Below are 23136 nucleotides of genomic sequence, written 5' to 3'. Positions count from 1 at the left end.
AGGCGAAGTGACTGAAACCGCCAAGAATGGAGACAAACAATAAAAACAGCTGAGCCATGTAGCCGACTGGGAGACTTGAGGTGAAAAAGAGAAGAGCCGTTCAAGAGACCAAAAAAAAAGAAATTCCAACAACGTCGGGAATGAGGTAAACTATGCCTGTCGACACGAGGATTGGCAGTCTACAGAAAATGGTTACATCGGTCAGAATCCGAGACTGACTCTATTCCGTTTTCTCTTTGCAGCTCTCCTCTGCAACTCTTTTCGTGGTTCATCTTGTGCTTTCGGCCTTAAACTCTATGTTACATTTTGTGCGATGGAACAAAATGAAATACAGAATTGAAGGCAGAACATGCAAAGATCAAGCCCGACTTCTGACAATTTTTGGGACAAGGTCGAATCCCTGGCCAAGAAGAAAAGCAACTACATGCTGTGTCATTTGATGCGAACACATGTTGATGACAAGATATATCAGCAACAGAACCTTGCAAGAAACAAATGAGCCTGTCATGGTTGAAGAAGCCAACATGTGAACGTAACCCCGAGAAGTAGATAGAAAGAAGAAACAATTTTGTAGCTTACAGGCAGGAATTTTGACAACTCAAGTGCAATCGTTTAGAAGCCGAATTTGTTCCCAGGCACTAGTTAACAAAGTAGAAGCTTTTGAACGTAATTACAATGTTAATCGTCTGACAAGGATACGAGCAGCCTTTTTATTCCGACTTTCGAAAAAGTGACAAAATTTTTGTGCTCGCGTTGCTTTTTCTCCAGACAATTTTTGACTTTTTACCATGCTAACTTTGACTGAATTTTTCAATACCTTTCAAAAGGTAATGTTGCCTTGATCTCAATTTTGAAAAAATGCTTCAACTGTTATTGTTTTTTTTGTTAGTTTATGGAGGCATTAAGATTGCTAATTAGAGCTAATTTGGCAATTAACGCGCAATAGTTTTGCGCTACTAATGAGTGAATTGGAACCAGATCTAAACCATAAATTATTATTGGGTATAAAATAGATATTTTATTTCTATAAAATACTTAATACTAACCAATAATACTCCATCAAACTAACAACCCACTTATTTGTAAGTGCTGAAATTACTTGTAATTTCAGCACCAGAGAGATCTGAATTTAACTTAGAACTTAGTTGCCTCTCCCAGAGACCTACTCGCATTAAACCAGTATACTCTAGATCTATTGAGACTAATTGAGACTAGTAGATAAAAGAGTAAGACTAAGATCGGTATTAGACTAATAAGTTGCACGAATCTATCCGGCCAAAAATAAAATAGCGTGACGAGCAGACGGTGTACCGTATCTGAAATTACTCTATGAGTTAGACCTAAGAACACAACTCATGTGGTGCGACCAAAAGTTTCGAACAAGACCTTAAAAAGCAAATCATTTTAGAACTAACCAAATAAATTAGAATTAGACAAAAACATTTTCAAAAATTTTAGATGACAATAATTTAATTGAAATGTCTCTACGACTCAATAGATCAGAGCCACTATTCCGAACAATACGAGAATTAGCCGGTATTGGAAGAGAACCTCGGACAAGAGACGACATACGACTACGGGGAAACTTACTATTAAGTTTCATGGTCGTACGGCGAAAGCCAACACAAACTTTTATATTTAGAATCTTATTAGCAATGAATTTAGATTTTCATTTGCAAACATAGAATCATTGAAATCAACGATCCTTGCGGCGCTAAACTTATTATTGTTCAATAACGATAAAAACATCTCTAGTCGTTTCCACCAAACTGCAGTAAAAATGAAAAAAGAAGATATCTGGAAAAAAATATTTATTGAAAATAAAAATAAAAATTAGTTAGTATAAACACTAATTGTTAAAATACATAAATCATCAAAAACTAAATTTTTCTATCAATTAAACTTTAAATTATTTCTAAAAGACCTATCCTATTTTTTTTTATTTAAATTCAATTCATTTAAAATTAAAGCAGATCATCAAGGCTTCCCTTGGATATCTATTTAACTTTTATCTTAATTAATTTTATATCATTAAATTTATATCCTGATTATCAAGGCTTTTTCTTGGATCAAATAGAAAAATTTTGTTCCCCACCCAATTATTAAAGATTCACCACCCACCCTCTCTTAGACCCAGGACTTACAGAAATTTTTTAAACAAACTAACCACTCAAATTAGGATAAACAGTGAAGAACTTCGGTTATTCATTCTTCACTTGACACCCCCCCCCCCTCTTATCTGACCCAGGCTAATACTTAAGCTTAGTAGTTTTAAAGTATCATCTAACGAACTACTTGCTATACCTGAACCTTAAGGATCGATTTACTATTCGCCAACACTTGAACACAATCACTACACCTAAGTAAGATAAGGTAAGTTAACACCTTAACTTAGACTAGCCACGAGAAAGAAACAATCATTCTCCGGAATCGATATATGTTTTCCTTTCCAACCCTAAATATACGCCCCAAGTTAGGCTAACCAAAAAATCGTAAGGACTTACACTTTAGGATCCTAAAAATCACTAATCACAATCTTGCATCCATCATCCTAAACCTTATGTCACTAGACAATTTAGGAAATAAACAAACATTCGTATTACACAATTGTGAAATAATCAACGCAAAAAAAAATGATCTCGTAATCACTCCACACAAACAAACAATAGGATATAATCGAACAAAACGACAAACAATAAAAAATTTTTTTTTAGGTAAACAAAGACAAATTTATGTTTTCACAGAAAAAGATTTTCAAAGCGAAGAAACGCGGTCCCCCAATCAGAAACCAGTAACTTAGATGAACTTTACAAACTAAACGACTCGGTAAAAAAAAACTATCCAGTCAATGATCATTCATACTTCTTTGAGTCAGAAACTACATTACATTCATCATTACAAGGAAAACGAAGAATTAAAAAAACATACAAAAACAAACCAGTACGTCTATATAATTAGAATCAACCAATCAAACACAATGAAAACTACGCATTAACAGTCATAAAACGCAGAAATGAATCAAAGTGAAGAAAGTGAAGACAAAATTTCAGTTTTTTCATTTCTTACCAATTCACTCACTAAAAATAGAGGACAAAAACAATTTTGCCTATACAATAAATATTTTGACAAATTATCGATCACTATTTAAAAGGTATATGTAGTATAGCACAACAGTATGGAATTTATTGCATAAAAATTAGTTCACCAAGTAGTTTTCATGATAAATATCAAATCCAAACAGAAAACGTAGATAAAAAATTTTCAAACGTATTCACAGAATACATCAAAAATATACAACATCAAAACTCACAGAGAGCGTATTCAATATTTATTTACTAAGGATGTATTTTCAATAATCTATAGTTATTTATCTATACTAGAAAAAACAGTAATACAAAGTACTTCAGCAGTTCAAACATCTAGACACACGGCTGTAAGAAATGAAATTGCAGCATTTTCAGAATTTTTAAATGCAATCCGTGAAAATTATTGAGCAATGAAGTTTCACAAAAAGTTAAAACGACTTACAAAATACTAGCATGGTTTATTATTGATTATTTCACACATAATACCGATTTAAATGCAGAAGCAATAAAAAATTTTAGACCCCAAAGTACAAGCGACGACACTGTTTTCGCACAACAGTCAGATTAATTTGGGACCCCGACTGGTCTCACCCACTATTTATGAACATACCAACTGACATCTCAAGTCAAGCAATTAACACAATTTCTATTCACCAAGATTATGTAAAAGTATTTCCATTCACAATAGACGCAACACCTTTAAGCTATAATCATTTCTATTCGATGGAATAGGAAATATTAGCTTAAATTCAACTATTATGCAACAGGAAAATCAAATTGAAACTAGAAATCCTACCCAACCAGATAGTCAAGCACCATCACTATTTGTAAATGAGGGAGTAGTTGAAACAATAGCCACAATAACACAACAATTTATTTCTCCAATACACCCAAACCTTACAACGCCCAGACCAAAAAATCCAACACTACCACAGGTAACCTTTTAATCTACGATTAAACCTCCAGTTGTTCCAAAAAATTCACAAATGGATTATCAAACATATAGACCAATGACGAACGATCACAAAAACGAAAAACATTCAATAGAAATAATTTTGCAGAACACAATTATAATTATATCAACCAACCACAAACAACACAATCCTTCCATATAAACACGCAAAATCAAGTTTTTTTCATTAATATCAAGTTCTCTACAACCATCATCAAATTCAGTAAATTTACTTAACTACCCACAAATTTCACAAGATAAGAGTGAAAATTGCCCATTTTTTCAAGAAACAGACAACAAAATTTTTAATATATACCTATTTATTTATTATCAGATGATGATGAATACTATCAACCAGATATTTTTGCACCATATACACAAGAATACCGTGTAAAACAACATCGACCAAATCTGGCATCTCAAAATACAAATTTTTACTCATAAAACTCAGCTAGTACACAAACTCACCAACCATTGAAAACCCAAGACCCAACTAGTACACAATCTTATCAAATAGTACAGATACAAAACCCTGCCAGTACACATTCTTTCCAACCAACACAAACGCAAAAAGAAATTCCACTACCATTTTATTTACAGCAACATGAAATAACAAAAAGTCAACTTACAAGTTTTTCACAACTACCAAATGCCACAGAAACATTACGAAATACTATGAATCCATTCCTAATGGGTGTATCGACCATAACATCAAACAAAACCATTGATGGTATTCACAGGCACAGACCCTGAATATTCTGTAGAAGATTATCCAAATGCAGTCATAGCAAATTCAATTTTAAATATAGGACCTGAACCAGTAAATACATCATTTCATCAAAATTGGATACATGGACGCAGAGTGTTAATACAGACCACATTTGATGGTGCAGCTCAAAAATGGTTTTCAGTTATACCTATAGATATAAAATAAGGTCGGAAAAGATTCACACAAGAATTTTCATAAATATTTGATTCTGAAAGTAACAAACAACTTTAAATAGATTTATGAAATGAAATTCGTAGACTACCAACGAAACAATCAAACAACTAGCAGTAAGAATCGAAACACTAGATCAAAAAGCGTTTTAACTTAACACTCATGACTAGAAAAACACAAAAATGATAGAATTTTTAATGATGACTCTAACACCACAATTAAGGAAATTAGCAATCAAAAAGAGAGCATCACATCCCTCTTTAATTCGAGAACCAGATTTAGAGTTTAGAAAACTAGTTGATAAAATAGAGCAAGCTGCAATCACTATGAAACTTGAAGAAACAGAAAATCTTAAACTACAACACGTTAATAGATTACGAACCAATACTACGCAAACAAATAACATAAATGATTCAGACGTAGATTAATCCGAAAAAATCACTGAAAATATGAACATATATGAGAATAACCCAAATTTTAAAGGTTAAACATTTTTCAAAAATTGGAGTAATTATTGCCGAAGATACGGACACAGCATTGCCGAATGTCGACAAAAACAACAAGATAATCAAAACAAACCTTAAAAGTACAAAGAACCAAACAAATCATTTTATCAATACATGAAAAAAGACCAAAACTTACCAAATAAAAACATCCATAGTAATAATAGTTCTGGAAACCCACTTCTAAATAATTCAAATTATTCAAGAAATCAATTACCTTATAACTCCAATTATAGAGGCTCGCCAGAACAAAGAAATTCACAAAACTTCTCACAAAAAAGATATAGTAGATCAAATAGTCGAAACAATAAGTACCGAAACTACTATTCACCATCAAACTCCAGGAATAGACACTACTCAACTGATAGATCCAGAAATTCATCCTACAATCGATACAGGAATTGTTCCAACAATAGGAATAGAAGTTACTCAAATAGTCGAAACCAACGATACGAATACAATAGATCGAGAGATTATTCAAACAAAAGATCAAAATATCAAAGATCTAACTACAAAATTTATCAAAACAGATCACGAGATAACTCGCAAAACAGAAATGCAAACTACAACAATCGACAAAGAAATTATTCCCAATCACCTGACAGGAATAATAACCGTTACCCCGATTCTCAAAATAAATATAGAAATTAACAACAAAACATCAAAGACAAGCAAATCAAGTACAAACATATGAAGAAATAAATTCAGAACCCCTGGTATCGACAGCACAGAAAGTACTGAATTACAATTAAATCATTTTAATTGCGAATCCACAGACAGCGAAAGCGATACAGACAACATCATCTCAGTTAACATGATAGGAATTGAAAATGACTATGAACTTGTCATATATGAACAACCTTTTCATTCAAATATCTATGAAAATCAATTGGAACTTCTTCAAAATTATTTCAATAGACCTACAAGTAATAATATACCAATAGTACAAAAAGTAAACGAAATCAACACATTAACCAAACCTGAAAAAGACAGTATACTATGTTTAAGTAAAATCACATATATCAAAATGTAAGAAAAGAAACACCAAGAGAAAAAATTTGGACAACTCCCTTTCTCTTAGAAAGCCCAACAAGTAAAGAATTTCAACCACCCGACCTAGAAATATATTTTCTAATCGACTCAGCAGCAGAATCAAATATTATTAACGTTCCCACTTGGAACGAAATCAAAATTCTACATTCAAAATTAATAATCTTGAAAACAACCAGTAGACTAGCAGCAGCACAGGGCTCAACATTAACAAACTACGGGAAAATCCAAGTTTTCCTTGTTCCCACTACATAATGGAACAAAATAAACTCTTAAACAAACCGCTTAAGCAAATATTCCACATCACGGATATAAAACACAACATTATTGGAAAACCGTTTATAACTTATTACATACCAACAATAAAAATTTTAAATAGTAAAAATCATATAAAGGATAAATACACAAGAATGAAAAAAACAGCTTTGACGTTTTTTCAAAGAATAAACAAACAATCCCTTTTTTTTCTCTAATTTTTACCCCATATACAATCAGGATTGGAAATACCTGAAACCACTATCAGGAACAGTATAAAATTTCTTAATCAAACAAGTTCACCAATATGATAAGGAACAAAATAAACAACATCTCGTCATGTCTGACCTTGAATTCAGACCAAATCCTAAATTTTTTCGAGGAACAATCTGATCCATAAAAAACATGAATCATTCAAACTCTGATACTATTTCTCTACATGTTAACAACAATTCACCGTACAAAATAAAACTACTTTTAGGACTCCTAGGATATTGCAAAACAAATGCAACAACTTCTCCCACAAAAGAAGTAGCATATCGAGTCAATAATATATTATAACTATTTGATATATGTCAGTCAACAATTCTTGACGAAGAATTATCAATAAACAATATAAGAAGCAACGAGAAAAGAAATACAGACTATTTCACAAAAACACTTTATTTTAAACCAACATTTTAAATATCACACTATACGGAAGAACAACAAAATGTTTTGACAATTTTTGTTTTTGAACACTCTCAGATAACACAAAACGAATTTGAAAAATCAGTCGATTTACTTTTAAAATACCCAACAGTTGATACCACATCTAAATTTGACGTGGGAAAAGTAATTCACCACTACATCTAGCTTTGAAACCTGACGCAGTTTTCAAAAAACAGAGAGCAAGTAAAGTACCATTTCACCTACATGATAACGTCAATAGATTACTTGACACTTTAGAACAATATGAAATCATATCTCCAGTAAATAAAGAAGAACAGCCAATAGGAAACACCTTTATCAACCCCGTTAGCATCCTAGCAAAACGAGAATCACTAAAATTATTTCTAGACGCTAGATATCTAAATTCACTCCTTGACGAATATAAATGTAATTGGCCTAATGAACCCATTCAAGCAATTCTAACAAAAATAAACGGTAAATATTTAACCACCGCAGATATGAATAGTGCATATAATCAAATGCCATTAGACAAACAATCACGATGACTAACACAATTTGTTATCGAAATGAACAATACGAATTCAATAGATTATTCTATGTAATATCCATAGGCCCAGCAGCTTTTTCGGCAATTATTAGAAAACTTTTTAGACCACTTATACTCAAGAAAAAGGCAATCACATATTTAGACGATGTTTTCATGCAATCACAAACCAAAGATGAAATATTTATAGTTTTAGAACAGTACCATCAAATACTAAAAAACGAAAGTTTGAATGCAGCCCCGGACAAATCACATTTTTCTTAACGCGCGTAAAATTTCTTGGACATATAATCTAGAAAAACACTATAACTCCATTAAAATCTTGCATAGATGTAATTCAAAAACTCCAACCACAATACAAACGAAAAGAAAATTCAAGAAATCCGTGGAATGCTAATTACTTTTAAGACCATTCTATAACATTCTTAGACAACAAAACATTTTTGAATGGACAACAGAACACCAAACACCATTTGAAGAACTTAAAAGGCTTCTCACAAAGCAAATTTCAAACAACAGCCAAGACCCAAATCAACCATTTTACGAAATGTGCGATGCTTTGAATTTTGGCATCGGCGCCGCATTGTTACAATCTCACAATGGAACGAATAAAATAAATATTTATCAGCAAATTCTCGCTCAATTTCACAGCTGAACTACGACTATCTACTCTTATGAGAGAATGCACAGCTATAAAATATAATCTTACAGAAAATGAATTTTTGAAAATTGGATCATAACATCCAACAGTTTTATTCACAGGTCACGAACCTATTATATTCTTTTTTACACAAAAATCCAATCCAAAATATAGAGTTTATAGGTTTTAATAAATTCTTATAAAATTTCAACTTTACATATGATCTGGACAGCAGGAAAAAACCTTGCATTACCAGATACTCTAAGTAGAAACACACCACCTGAACTCCTTACACAAAAAACAACAGTTGAAATACCACAAAACATTAAATTCTACCTTGCAAAAGATGAAACCTCACCACGTTTAAAATGTAAATATGCAGTAAAAACTGACATATATCAAACACAGATCAACAATCTACAACACTTTCCATTAAATTTAGATTGTCAAAATAACATCTATGAAGTTGATTTACAGGGAACATCTACGTTCAAGCCAATTCCATATTCACACTGGATCAAAAATAATACTCAACAAAAACGAGTCAAACAACAACCACATAAAAAAGATCTTTTTCCTTTAATCGAAAAAGAAAACTCAACTGTTAAAATAAATCTATCAGGACCATTACCACATGATTCAAAATACACGATAAATCAAGTTTTTAATTTTCATGACCCACTTGACACAATACCCCTATCAAAAACAGAATTAGAAAACATTTTTCTACCTCCAACAGAAACAACTACACTAGAAATATTGCAAAAATACCAAAATTTTGACCCAGTTATCAGACAACTAAAATCATGGCACAAGTATAAAACTAAACCGACAAAAGCTGATACCACAGTTTTAGGAAACAAAACACTCCTTCGATATTTCAGAAAATTTAATAACACCACTATAAATGAAAACATCTTTTAGAATATCAAACCTATTATTTTAAAGTAATTGTCTACCTTTAAGTATGATGCTAATAGCATTCAATACATCCAATACATTTCCCAAATGCACCAATTTGGATTGAAGTATTATGCAACGATTGTATAATATGTCAATTAAATAAACCATACCCAAATCAAAAGCAAATTGCAGAAAAACAAGATTTTAAAGGACAAAGTCTATATTTTAATCACAGAATTTTCATGTGACACAAAAGGACCAATTTCACCTACCTCCGAAGGAAACTCCTACATAATGGTTATTTTTGATGCATTCACGCATTACGTAGCACTCAATCCAGTACCCCATTTTAATGCTTACTATGCATATACAACACTTTACGAACATTGGATAGCCAAATTCGGATTACCCGAAATACTAGTCGCAGACAACGGCACTGAATTCATTTATAACGAAGTTCTCACAATATGTCACTTACATAACATCAAACATAAACCACGTACATCTCATGTTCCTTGGACAAACGGATTAGTCGAAGATATGAACCGTTTATTACAAAAATATCTTAGATGTTTTATTAATGGAAATGATACACGATTTATCGAATGGTCAGCAGATGTAAAATTATTCCCCTTATCTTATAATTAACAAATAACAACATCGTTAGGAAGGTCACCATACGAAAAGGTGTTTAAGCAAAAACCACGCAAACCAATCATGTTCACAGCAAAGGCTCACAAAAATGCACAAGATCATTGTCAACCATATAAAGATTCAAAATGTTGCAATTTACCATTACATACATTTGATGAAGATCACTTTCATTACCCACAATTTTTAAAATTAGCTTCCGGCACACATACCGAATGGATTTTAAATAAAAAAGAAACATATGAAGGTTATTAAAGAATAACAAAGAATATGTTACAAAGACAAAATATAAATAACCAAATTATTCACGCTTTACACCAGCAACAAATTTAAAAATCGGAACATTTGTTTTAATTCCAAACTTCACTGCACAAAAAGGAATTTACAAAAAAAGTTTGCAAACACTCCGAAAGGGACCATATCAAATAATTGATAAGTTTGCTGATGTAACATACAAACGTACTGACTCAAATAAAATAGAAAATGTTCAACATCGCAACAATCTCTTTCTTTATTACCCAAAAGAATATGCACTTCGCGAATTTACTCAAATATATTCCTTCACGAGTTTAAAAATCGTTCATAATAACTCAGATATTGAACAAGATAAAAACACTGACGAAAACAAAACCCTGAAACCAATTCAAAAAACGAAACAGTTCACTAAACATCTCCTAAAATAGAAACAAAAACATATCAAAAAGAAAGAGAAAATAGGAAAATGAAAGAAAAAATTCTAGCACAGGATCAAAATGAAAAATCTGAACATAGAAAATCATCACGACTTAGAAGTCAACCACGAAAAAAATAAACAACATTCATCCCAAAATCTAAAATATTAAAGAAGCTCGAATTTCAAAAACAACTTTAATTTTAATCAATATTTCCAATTTTTTAAAATCGTTTTGAACCTACTTATTTTCATTTTAACAAGCTGAAAAGAGCTTGAACAGATCTAGTTCAGAATCAGCAAACAGAATTCCTTCAACTTGTCACCTTATTAACCAAAATACTTTTTTAGCCGAATGATATTAATCTCCAGGCATAACTATAACTATACTTTCAAGACCTCCAGGTCAAAAATAAGCCACCTGCTAAATAGTGACAATTAAAATAAACACTATTTCAATATTACCCTCCCCTATCAAGTAACACAAAAATCAACAATTTTTTCCAAACCCAGACCTGAAAAACCCTTCAACCAAAAATAGCTAATTAGCCAAAGAGCGAAGAACACATGATCATTTAGCCTAAAGTACAAACATTTCCTAGAAACCCCCAATTATCCACCAAATAAAAACAAAACCTAGTAGACCTCCCGAGCACCATAAAATAACCCCTCAACATTATCTGACAGAAACCAACCCACTTGTCAAAAAATCAATAAGTAATACGACCACACTTGAATTTATCCCCAAAAACTTAAAAACGATTCGACGGAACGAATCATTTCTGAAATGCTTCTTTCCGCGACAGTCAATAGTTTCAAACACATCTTTTTAAAATTTTTAATAAAACTTTTTAATCTTCTTAAATTTTTTATAAGATTTCTAATTGATACTTTTGAAACTTTGATAATACTTTTAATAATTTTTGTAACCTTTTAACCTTTTTATTATTTTTTATTCCCTATTCGAATTATATTTCCAATTTTCCAAAATCTTTGATAACCTCCACAGGTACGATAATTTCAAATCTATTCAAATTTTTTAAACTATATTTTGTAGATCTGATATTTTTCTACTATTCGTAATAATCTCTCATTCTTAACATCTCTAATGATGACAATGCGCAAATGTATAAAAAAAGGTAGTCATCACATTCGCTTCACCAAACATCATCTTAACTCTTTTTATTGAAGAATACTAAAGTAAACATAAATTTTCTTTCTAAAAAACTCATACGTTTTTTCAAAATTGCTATTCAACCACAACCACCCCAGTCCCCACCAACAACCTCCCAAGAAAACCCAACAACACCAAGAACTACCCAAAACCACCAATCATCAACCCGCGTTTTTTTTCAAGACAATCCATACACATTTGAACAAAGACACGCACAATTATCTGAACCATTACAACCAGTTGTTCGCCACGCACCTTTGAGCGAACCACGAAACAAACCAACATATACCACATAACCCCCTCTCCAACATGACCTTAATAGAGTAAGACATATTAGCCAAAATCAGAATATACCTGAAAAAAATGACAAATCATACATTCAAGACGAAATAGAAACTTTTAAACTCCCAGAGCTCATTTTAACACACCATAATCACCAGCATCAAAAACTTCAGATCTTTGTAGTAGCACAATACAAGAAACTTTCCCACTCACTTCACAACAAAGCACTTTTAAGATTCCATCAGATTATTTAGGTTCAACTCCCACATCAGAGCAAATTCGAGAAAATCTTTTTGATCCCCCAGCATCTACTGAACACCTACCATATTGGGCAACATACTCATAAAGTCAAGGTGAACCAAATTTAGTAAACGAACCAATAGATATTTCATCTGATACAACATTATCAACTTGGCCAGAAATACTTTCCCTCCCATTAACACCTTCAATAAATCAAATATCACCAACACTTTTTCCCCTAATTTTCCCAACAAATCTTGACGCAAGATTTCAAGATTAATCAGCTAGTAATATCCCCCTACGATTAGATCGGAACACATTCGTAGTACCTCCACCATTATTTGGTCAACATCAAGAAAGTAGTAGACTCCACAACTGGGCACTAAACAGACTACAATATAGACAAAATATCCACAAAATATCGAAACTACAGAAAGACTAAATAACATTGTTCAACACCCTTTTCCATATAACATTGTTCAAGCCCCGCCAAATATAACAGCTCAGTCTTTGCCTTCCCCATTAATAACAACTGAAGTAATATTTAAATGCGAAAGATACACCAAAACGACAATTGGATACATAACTTTTTATAACCCATATTCAGGATTATCATACACATGTATATTTAAAAATTCTTTACATTTCAACACCTTCTTTTTCTATTTTTTTCCGAACAAAGTCAAAATCCATCCCCTCGTAGAGGACCTCAGGATTTATTAGTAACACACTACGATTGTGAAGAAAATGAACAAAAACATTACACAAATATGCTATAAATCAAGTAACACAATGTGAATCCGAACCACAAGCTACAGGAACCACGAACATCGTAGCTACATTATATTCCAAAGCCCGAGCAACAACACTTATCGGTTATAAAATCACAGCGACATTTTCCAAGAAAAATGTACATTGTTCACAAGTCTCAAATGGAAATAAAAATCGACTTGATCACGAATTTTTCTATCAAAGCAACATTGAAAGACAATTACATCTACAACCCGAAGATTTTAAAAATGAACAACTCAGATTAAATTTAACATCAAAGAAAAATTCAAACAGAAATTTAGTAAATTTTCAAGTTTTCACAGACTCTGCACACCAAGCAGAACTTGAAAGATACCAAGGACAAATTAGATTAGACGAAATATATCCATACAAAGGCGCACACGGAAGATTAACTTATGATCTTTACAATAAACATTGGATACCACATAATGGAACAAATAGTCCTTCAAACTGCAAAGCAGACACAAAAAAAAATAAAGGATACCAAGAAATAAGGTTTTTCGATTGGAAAATACAATTTGAAAAAGTACAACTCACACGAGATTTAAAAGATGACACTATAATCTACCATGGAATCAGACTACCTTGCAAAAATGATCAAGGTTATTGTGATCCTACTACTAGGACACAAGCAACAATTGTCTGGTTTCCCGAAGACACTTGTACCACATTTCAAGTAGCAAAAATACAAAAATATAACACAAATTTTACAATCGCTTGCACCAGCAGTTCTAAAAATACCCTACGCAGGATATTTTTTATCCGGAAATAGATCAAATTTCCTTGATTATGAAGGAAGCTTTTTATGGTTTTATACTTGCACCAACAATTAACTGAAATTTAAAAAAAAATTAAAACACGTTATTTATTCACATTTAGCATACTAGACAAAAAACACGATCACATCATTTCAGGAGCACTATCTGACATCCAAGCTTACGAATCATTTTAAGAAATATTTGAAACCTTTTCACTGACCTTTCACTTCCTTACACCCAAAGAACGTGATTTGCACTGTTCACACGACATCATGTTAAGAACTAAACAGACACACACCTAGAACTTATTATCGATTCATACAAAATCATTTTGACTTACATACATCATCACGACAACCACATCACCGATTTCAACTCATTAACTCCAAATACACATCACCGTTTTTTCTAAATTTCACATATTGTAATAAAAATACTAACCTTCAAGGCATCCTAATTAGTAATTATGACCCCATCACGCAAACGTATATATTCTAACACCTCACCAAAACCTTCAACGTAGAAGAGTCCCGACCACTCATTGTCCCGCATGAGTACATTCAACCTATAGAAATATCTATTTTAGAATTTATCCACAACACTAAATACAATCACAAACTTTACAACCTAATCCAAAACACACCTTATGAAATTTCCGTTGGCACTGAAGAACTAAAAACCATTAAGGCTTTCCAATTGCTTTGGCCACTGCTCCAGACTAAAAATATCATTCGCATATTAGCAAAACTACTAACGACATCTGATGCCATTCACGATGTTTTTCTTCATGGCTTCTTTCATGACGAATAAGGTAAATATGAATTGAATAATTTAAAACTAACTTTTCCCAAATAACACTAATGTTCTTTATGCAATGTTTTTTCTTTAGTCTTTAGATCACGATCACCTACGAACAAGAAAAACCAAATAAGAATACAAAACTCTTTTATAAACTAAAAACTTTTCTTAACAAACCACACTAAATGATGCAGTAAAACAACAAAAAAGTCGCAAGACAAACCCATACCAAACAAATTGATTTTTAAGAAAAAGACATAAATAAAACAACAAACGGTAAAAACCAGTAACAAACATAATTTAAAAACGTTAACACAAAGCAGGACCCCATAAAAAACCAGCATGCAATCATACCCTCACTCCTGGCCTAACCAACCAGGAGAGGACGTCCTGAGCATGCTTATTAGCCGGCCTAACCTATCCTGCTTCAGAACACGCTTTATGACACACTCTCTATTTTTGACAAGAGGTACTCAATGGTGAGTAGCTCTTAAAAATAACAGAACTAAAATTGAAAACTTTCGCGATAACAACTAATAGAAATCATAACTAAAAAACGAATTAACAAAAATTTCATGTATGTAATTTATATAATGCAGTATATAGATCATACACGACCACGAAGACGAGAATCAGGAAACTACACGACCCCCTCATATTCAATCTACGGAATGGCTAAACACAACCGATATGCCGCTCACAATCACAACTCAAAGAGTTTGAAGTACGACTTGGCATCGCAGCAAAGGACTTCATTGAACCAGACCAATGACCACCTCGATGTTCGAGTATACGTACAGATCCGGGTTATAAGGCATTCGCTCCAAACTCAATCTTCACGCCATTTCCAGATCAGAACAAAACACAGTCAGTTCTCCGCCAAAGCAGAACGAACAACCATAACAAACCATTTTGAAATCAGATTGGTTTCGTTGGCGGTCACAGTCATTGTTGAATGACAAACCTTATATCGACCATTCTAACTTCCTGGAATTTCCTTCTCCAAGAACGGAACCACAGAAATGATGCTCGCCAAATACCAACGATCATCATCCATCCCTCATTACAGATAGAAGATGAAAGATTTAAAAACTCTGTAAACCCCGGATGGGTGGAACCAGATCTAAACTATAATTTATTATTAGTTATAAATTAGATATTTCATCTTTATAAAGTATTCGATACTAACCAATCATACTCTATCAATTTAACGAACCACTTATTTAAAAGTGCTGAAATTACTTGTAATTTCAGCACCAGAGAGATTTGAATTTAACTTAGAATCTAGTTCTATTGAGACTAATTGAGACTAGTAGATATAAGAGTAAGATCAAGATCGGTATTAGACTAAGAAGTTGCACGAGTCTATTCGGCCGAAAATAAGATAGCGTGACGAGCAGACGGTGCACCCTATCTCAAATTACTCTATGATTTAGACCTAAGAACACAACTCAGAATGGAGGTTTAGTTACCTTTTTAAAGCCTTTTCAAACTGATTGAAGCCACAACATATTTGGGCTTTTACTGGTAAACTTAATTTTCACAGTGGCCGATTGCAGAAAAAAAATGATATGCAATTAATACGGCCTTCGCAAACATATTCGGTCCTGATACTTTTTCCTGTAAAACTTTTTTCTACATCGTAAAACTGATGCCTATGAGAGGTTAGTTTGAAAAAGAGATTGAAAGTCTTACATGGATTGAAAGTCTTACTTGCTAGACGAGTTTTTGTTGCTAAGGCTCATTTTGGGTTGAAACTGACGAAAATTTCTTGCACAGAGGAAAAGCGGAGCTTTGCAGCACTTGCTATAAAACGTGAGAGCAGTAATGCAAGCTAGCGAATCCAAAACAGGACAAAACAACAAAATCAAAAAAAAATTCGTAAAGAAAACGAAAGTAATTTTTGAGATACAGTCGAAAACACAACCTCAGGTACTAAATAAGCTTTTACTATTTAACAAGGGGCACCAAAGCCTAGGAGTGGGAACACGTCGATTGAGCCGAAAACAAAAAATACCAAAAAAGTGGACATAAAATTGATCAATTAATTTTTAAAACTTTTAAACCTTGCAACAGAAACTAGAAAACAGAGTTCTTCGAAACAAAAACTATCATTGTTTGTATTCCAAACGACACATAATAAGGTAACTCAGTCGATTAAGAAGTCAGCTGAACCCATGTAGGCCGAATATAGGTTTGAGAGAAACCACAGAAAAAGGAAAACCAAAGAGAATTTGTAACAAAATGATTTAAATTCGACAAAAAACAGTAAGATGAAAGACAAAAAGAGGAACCTTCAAAGAAAAATGCTGACAGTGCAAAAAGTAGTCGATTAAGATACCCGATTTGGAACCTAAGCTCACAAAACATAAGCAGAAAAAAAAAGTCCGTCAATTTCTTTTTTACCGGAAAAAAAACTCAATTTCATACATACGGAAAAATCCAGGCCCGTTCGGAACTCAAATTCCACTTCATAGGGTGCGGAAGCGACCGCGTTATCTCCGAAAATCTAAATAACAAGCCTAGGAACAAAAAACTTGTGTTACTTTTACACCAGATGCGCCGCATTGTTGATCCAATTTGAATTTATAATTGCCAAGCCGTAAAAAAGCAAAAAACACTTGAGCAAGAAAAACTGACGCATAAAAAAAGAAAAAAAGAAAGTATCCTTACACCCAGAACACACACACGCACACAAGAAATACTTTTTATTCGTTATGAGACCCAGTAAGAAGCCACTAAGTCAATAAAGTTAAAACAAGCAAGACAAAAAATTATAATTAAAATAGATACAATCAGTGATCGAACTTCAACTGGTTGAAGTTAAATCAAAATTTTTGCGGAACTTTAAGCATTTAGCATCATTCAGCAAGATAGAGTTTCAAAGCGTGGTAATCAATAGCTGTTTACACTGCTGAAAAAATTTAGCCAGTGAAAAAATATCCTTCAAACGCTGAATAGTTAAAAGCTTATTCATCCAGCCAATTATTAAACTCGCTTTAGTTAAAGACTTGTGGCATAATTTCTAACCAGACTAATTAAATTTAAGACAGTAAGCTGAGTTACTAAACAAAGCTTCTATATAACACTCGCTAGCAAAATTAAACACAGATCAAATACTTCCACGAAATTTTTTTTCAATGTTTTGAAGACTGGAGTTCACAGCAGAAGTCAGCTCTGAATCAGTTTTTTTTACATTGATGGCTGGCAAAAACTAAGGCTTTGATCAGCGCCAGTTTAAAGCTAATCAGTGCTAGTTCGATGATAACTCAGCGCTATAAATGCCATAAAAACAGGTATAAATCTACTCTAAAACATCCATGAATTATCGATACAAAAACAATGGAATCCTATTGAGAATAGCTGGCTTCGTACCTGTTCAACTCTGTTATACTATTAAATGGGAAATTAAAAAAAGAGATAGACTTAGCAATTCAATAACACTTTGCAGATTCAGTGTTGAAAAAAAAACTAACCGAACTGCACAAAAGTTAATTTTTAAGTGATTTTGCAGATTATTCACTTCATAATTTAGCTCCCCAAGTCATTTTAGAATTTGAAATATGAAAAATCATTTTAACATAAAAAACTCATCGAAGTTTGCCATGGTGAACAAACTATTTATTGTGAAGAGTTGTTTTCATAGTTTTTATCGTTACACCGCGCATTTAGCCATATTAAGATGTCAAACAACTTTGAAAATGGAAATTTTGAAATATGGTGGGAGTGAAAATGAGTCTTCAAACCTGTACACCTCAGGACTGTTTTTTTTCATAAAACAAAAATTCAAAATAATTAGTGGGCCGCCCATTTTGTTATCCCGGGTACAGTCGAAAGTTATCTATCAGAAGCTCTTTCTGCAAGCATTATATCGTGCTAGTCGACAAACGTGTGCAAGTATTGTCATTCATTCACCGGGGCATAATTAAGTCGTTAACCTTACAAAAAAGTCCTTACCCTGTGGCTATTTTTTTGTGACTTCCATGCAAAAAATGCCTGTGCACAAAAATTTATTTCGATTTCAAATGATTCATATTTGACTTCTTGGCGAGTACATTGAAAATTATAATTGACTTCAGCTAACATTTTTTCTTCTTGGCAAGTACTATTAACAATTATTTTATTTCAGTTAAAATAGGACGTGTTTCAATCTGAAGTTATATATTCAAATATTTTAGCTATGGTTCTAATAATTTTTTTGTTGTTCTCTTCAGTTCAAGCTAATGACAACATTCCTTTGTTTACACCCATTAAGTTTCTTACCACAGGAAAACGTTCGGCTGAAAACTTGAGAACAACCACAACCCTGGAGCCTTTTAAAGAAGAAAATAGAACTGGAGGGTTTCTTTGTCCAATGCCTGGCAGAAAGTGGATTAGCCAGAATCAACGGTTTGACCTTGTTTCGCACAATTTTTTCATTTATCACTTTTTTGTGGTTTCCCTATTTACTAAGTGCTGGCTCTAAAATATTATGTCTAAAACTAGTTCTCACCACAACTTTCACATTTGAAATTATGTAGAAATTTGTTCGCTTTGACCCGCTACACATTTTATTGCAGTTAAATTATCAAAAACAGTTAGTTTTTTCTTTTCAAAAAAAGGAAATCGGAAAAAAAAGTTGTTCCCTGTTTTGGCTCTTTTCCAGTTCCCCCTTTCAAAATACCGAGTTTTATGTTTAAATTACGTGTTATTACGGCTAAATGCGTAATTTTACGCTGTAAGGTATGAAGAACAAATCTATTCACAGTTGTCGATTCACCACGCCAAATTTCATTTCATTATAACAACGTTAAATAAACTTTTCAAAATTGAATTTGAAAGGGGGGAAACTAGAAAAGAACCACTGTTTTGTCGCAAAGTTAGTTGAAAACAACCTCAAATGAGAGAAGTGTGAAAGCTAAAACCTTTTTAACAATTAGCATTCTTTTTTATTGGTATAGGACTTCGGGTTTTCGATCTCTTAAGAACAAAATTAGGTTTTCAATCTCCAAACTTTTCTATTTTTAACCACCACTTTGGACAATTTTAACGTATAATCGTAATGAAGGTTTTCATCCAGTGCATTTTTCAATGCAAAGTTTTCCTTGCCTTTTGAGCTGAACAAAACTTTATAGCGCTGATACACTCCGCGTCATAATTTTTCGTACCATCTTAAAACGAGGTAAACACTTGTTTAAAGACAAAAGTTGGCCAAACTTTTTCGTACCCTTAGGTTTTAGTTGGAAATTGTCACGAACTGCGCGCGAATGGTTCTGCTCACATGCACTAAGGCGAGATCAGTTTGTTCAGTTTTTGCTCAATTTTTGTTCAATTCGTTCAGTTTTTGACATGCACTCACGCGAGATTATCGAGTTAGCGAAAGAAAAACATGCAAATGGTTTTTCAAATCGCCTAGTCAGCCAAGAACTGAGTTAACCAAGATCAACAGAGCAGTATATGATCAAGAATTATTGCTCAAGAGTGAAAGCAAAGCGGGGACCCAAGCATGTGGCCGTTGGCTTCAAAAAACTGTGTGTAAAACGTTGCGCTGCTCTGCTGAAAAAACGCAAAGAAAGGGTGACAGCCTCAAAAACCCTGAGGGAGTCAGCCCTCAAAATCAGCAGAAGAACGGTTCATCGAGCTTTATCAAGAATGAGTTATGGGTACAAAAGTTCAAAGTTCACGTTAATTTGGACCAAAAAGCAGATAGAAAATCGAGTACGCCTCTGCACTGAATGGTTTACTAAAACAAAAAACTGGGATGAAGTCGTATTTAAGGATGAAAAAAATTTAAACTAGACGGACCCGACATCTGGTGTTCCCGGATGGAGGAAAATCATCAAGTTGACCTCAATAAACGCCAATGTGGGGGTGGTTCCCTAATGGTCTGGGGTATGATTTTTTCGACCGGTCCCATTTTTGTCAAAACGGTATCCGGTCGAACAAATCCAGACACTTACATCAAGCTTATGAAAGACACTGCCATCCCTTTAATGAGAGACATTCTCCCCGATAGTTTCCTTCTGCAACAAGACAATTGCAGTATTCATGTTTCAAAAAAAAGTTTGGACTTTTTTTGAGGAGACGGGAATTGAGCTTCTCTTCTACCTTGGCCCAGCAGGAGCCCTGACCTCAACATCATGGAAAACGTGTGGAGCATGTTGAGTTCAAGGGTTTGTGATGGTCCGCATCCGAAAAACAAACAAGGACTGGAAGAAAGAATTTTCGAAGCTTTTCTGAACTTTCTGAACTTGTTAAAACTCTAATCTCATCGTTGCATAGTCGTTTCTTATCATGTGTTACGGGAAATGGAAATAAAGTTTCTGACTTACCTTTCATATACATTTCTGAAATGGTACGAAAAATTTTGCTTTGAATTGATGAAATTGCATGTATTTAGATGGCACGCAAAAATGTGACGCATAGCGTATGAAACAAAGGTATGAGAAAAACTAAAGGAATATTTTCATGCTGGTTCGTTTTCTCTTATTCGGTTAGATTTGGACTATCAAGGCATTTTCAGGGTCCAACTAAATTAGCAAAACTTTGCAACAAAAAACACCATAAAAACGGTTCTCTGGATTTGATTCAAAACTGCTGAAGCCAACATGCTCAATTGTGCTAATTTTTACCTGTTGCACCTTGAATATTAAACCTTTTGAATTGTTCCGATCTGATCACATGATTTTGCTTAAAACTAAGCAAATTAAATTGCAACAAAAAATTACAATTTAAATTTCAATTTATTTTTCCGTCATTCCTAGTCAAAAAATTTTTTCTTTCGAGAAAACAAAAATAAAATTAATTGTTTTAGTTCTTTTTATCCATTTATGTCAGCTCAGTGTTATTAAGCTTGTTCAGCTCAAAATGTAATGAAAAATTCTTAAACTGCAAAATATGAAAACAATCCGGCTCTTTTCCTGTCCCCTCCCCCCTCTATATTTTTTTCTGAAAATCACTACATGAAAGTCTATTTAAAATGAATTTCAATGAAATGAACTGCATCAAAACGTAACAGCGTGAACAGGTGAACAGCTGAACATTTCGGGTCGTATGCACTAAACGGTCCAAAATCAATTTTTCTGCATCGTAAGCTGGAAATTATGCGATCAAATTTGATTGGTAATTTTAGCCAATCAAATTGAAGTTACACGGTCAGGTATTCCGATCAACTTCTCTAGCAGATAAAAATATTAGCCGAAATTGCCGCAAAGGTGGAACTTTGAGTCAAATTAAATTTGAGTCGCTTGTTAAACCTTGCCCAGACGAGCAAAGTTCAGTAAAATGGCTTGACAAATTAAAATTAATTTTTCTTTATAATTTCGGCTAATAATTTTATCAGCTTGAAATTTCAATTGAAATGGCAGAAAATGTCGACGGAACTTGATTGGTTAATTAGCCATTCAAATTCATCCGCAATAATTTTAGTTCAAGATACGTAGAAATAATGAATTTGGGCCGTTTAGTGCATATGACCCAACATTTCTTACAAGAAAAAAGGCGTTAATACTTTTTGAACAGCTTCGTTTTGTTATTTTACGAGGCGGTTGGGAAACTGGAAAACACCCAAAAATCCAAGTTTGTGAAGTTTATCAACGGACCTTGGCAAATCTTTCCTGTCTGCTGCAAGAAACGTTCCTTCAATAACCAAAACATTTGAGAAATGGAAAGGAAATTATTAAAAAAAAACATACTTTAGAAACTCCTTGTATTCATTTATAAAAACAATGAAAAGTATTTATCCGTATAAAATTATCGCGTACCTGTGCTGTTCGTTGCATTGCAGATGAGTTTTCTGTAATACGTAATTTTTGAACAGCAAATACTTAGCACTGGATTTGGGTTTCTGTGATCATGTTTAAATCTGGCTATGATAAGCGGTGCATAGTTGCTTTTTTGGATCGATTCGTTTTTTTTTTGAGTGATATGAATTGATGTCCTTGATTTGATGTGCATACCCGCATTTAAGAAAAGGTAAAACAAATCGATTATATTGGATTTTCGTGGTCTATAATGTTGTAAATATAATTGATTCCCATGTTTAGTTCAGACAACAAAATTGGACTAAAAATGGATTTAAATCCATTTCTTCTCGCAAAAAACAAAATGCATTGTAATTCATTTTGAATCCATTATAACGGATTTTATAATAAGTAGGAAATCACTTAAAATGGATTTCTTTCCCACTTTATTTTTGTTTCGCGCGTCGTGCAAAACTTTGCAAGAATTTCGGCATTTATCAAGTGA

General features: G+C 33.1%; 2 protein-coding genes across 2 annotated transcripts in view; one reads left to right on the top strand and one right to left on the bottom strand.

Annotated features, from left to right (window-relative positions):
* Window positions 1–23136, top strand: part of LOC134840603 (uncharacterized) — a 476174-nt gene that overhangs the window by 32831 nt on the left and 420207 nt on the right. The window lies entirely within an intron of this gene.
* Window positions 1–23136, bottom strand: part of LOC134840604 (large ribosomal subunit protein bL19m-like) — a 250826-nt gene that overhangs the window by 59036 nt on the left and 168654 nt on the right. The gene's annotated exons all lie outside the window — the stretch shown is intronic.

The sequence above is a fragment of the Symsagittifera roscoffensis genome, chromosome 2, assembly GCF_963678635.1.
Source record: "Symsagittifera roscoffensis chromosome 2, txSymRosc1.1, whole genome shotgun sequence".
Taxonomy (NCBI): Eukaryota; Metazoa; Xenacoelomorpha; order Acoela; family Convolutidae; genus Symsagittifera; species Symsagittifera roscoffensis.
Note: the sequence above shows the minus strand (reverse complement) of the source record. Positions and strands in the feature narration are given on the sequence as shown.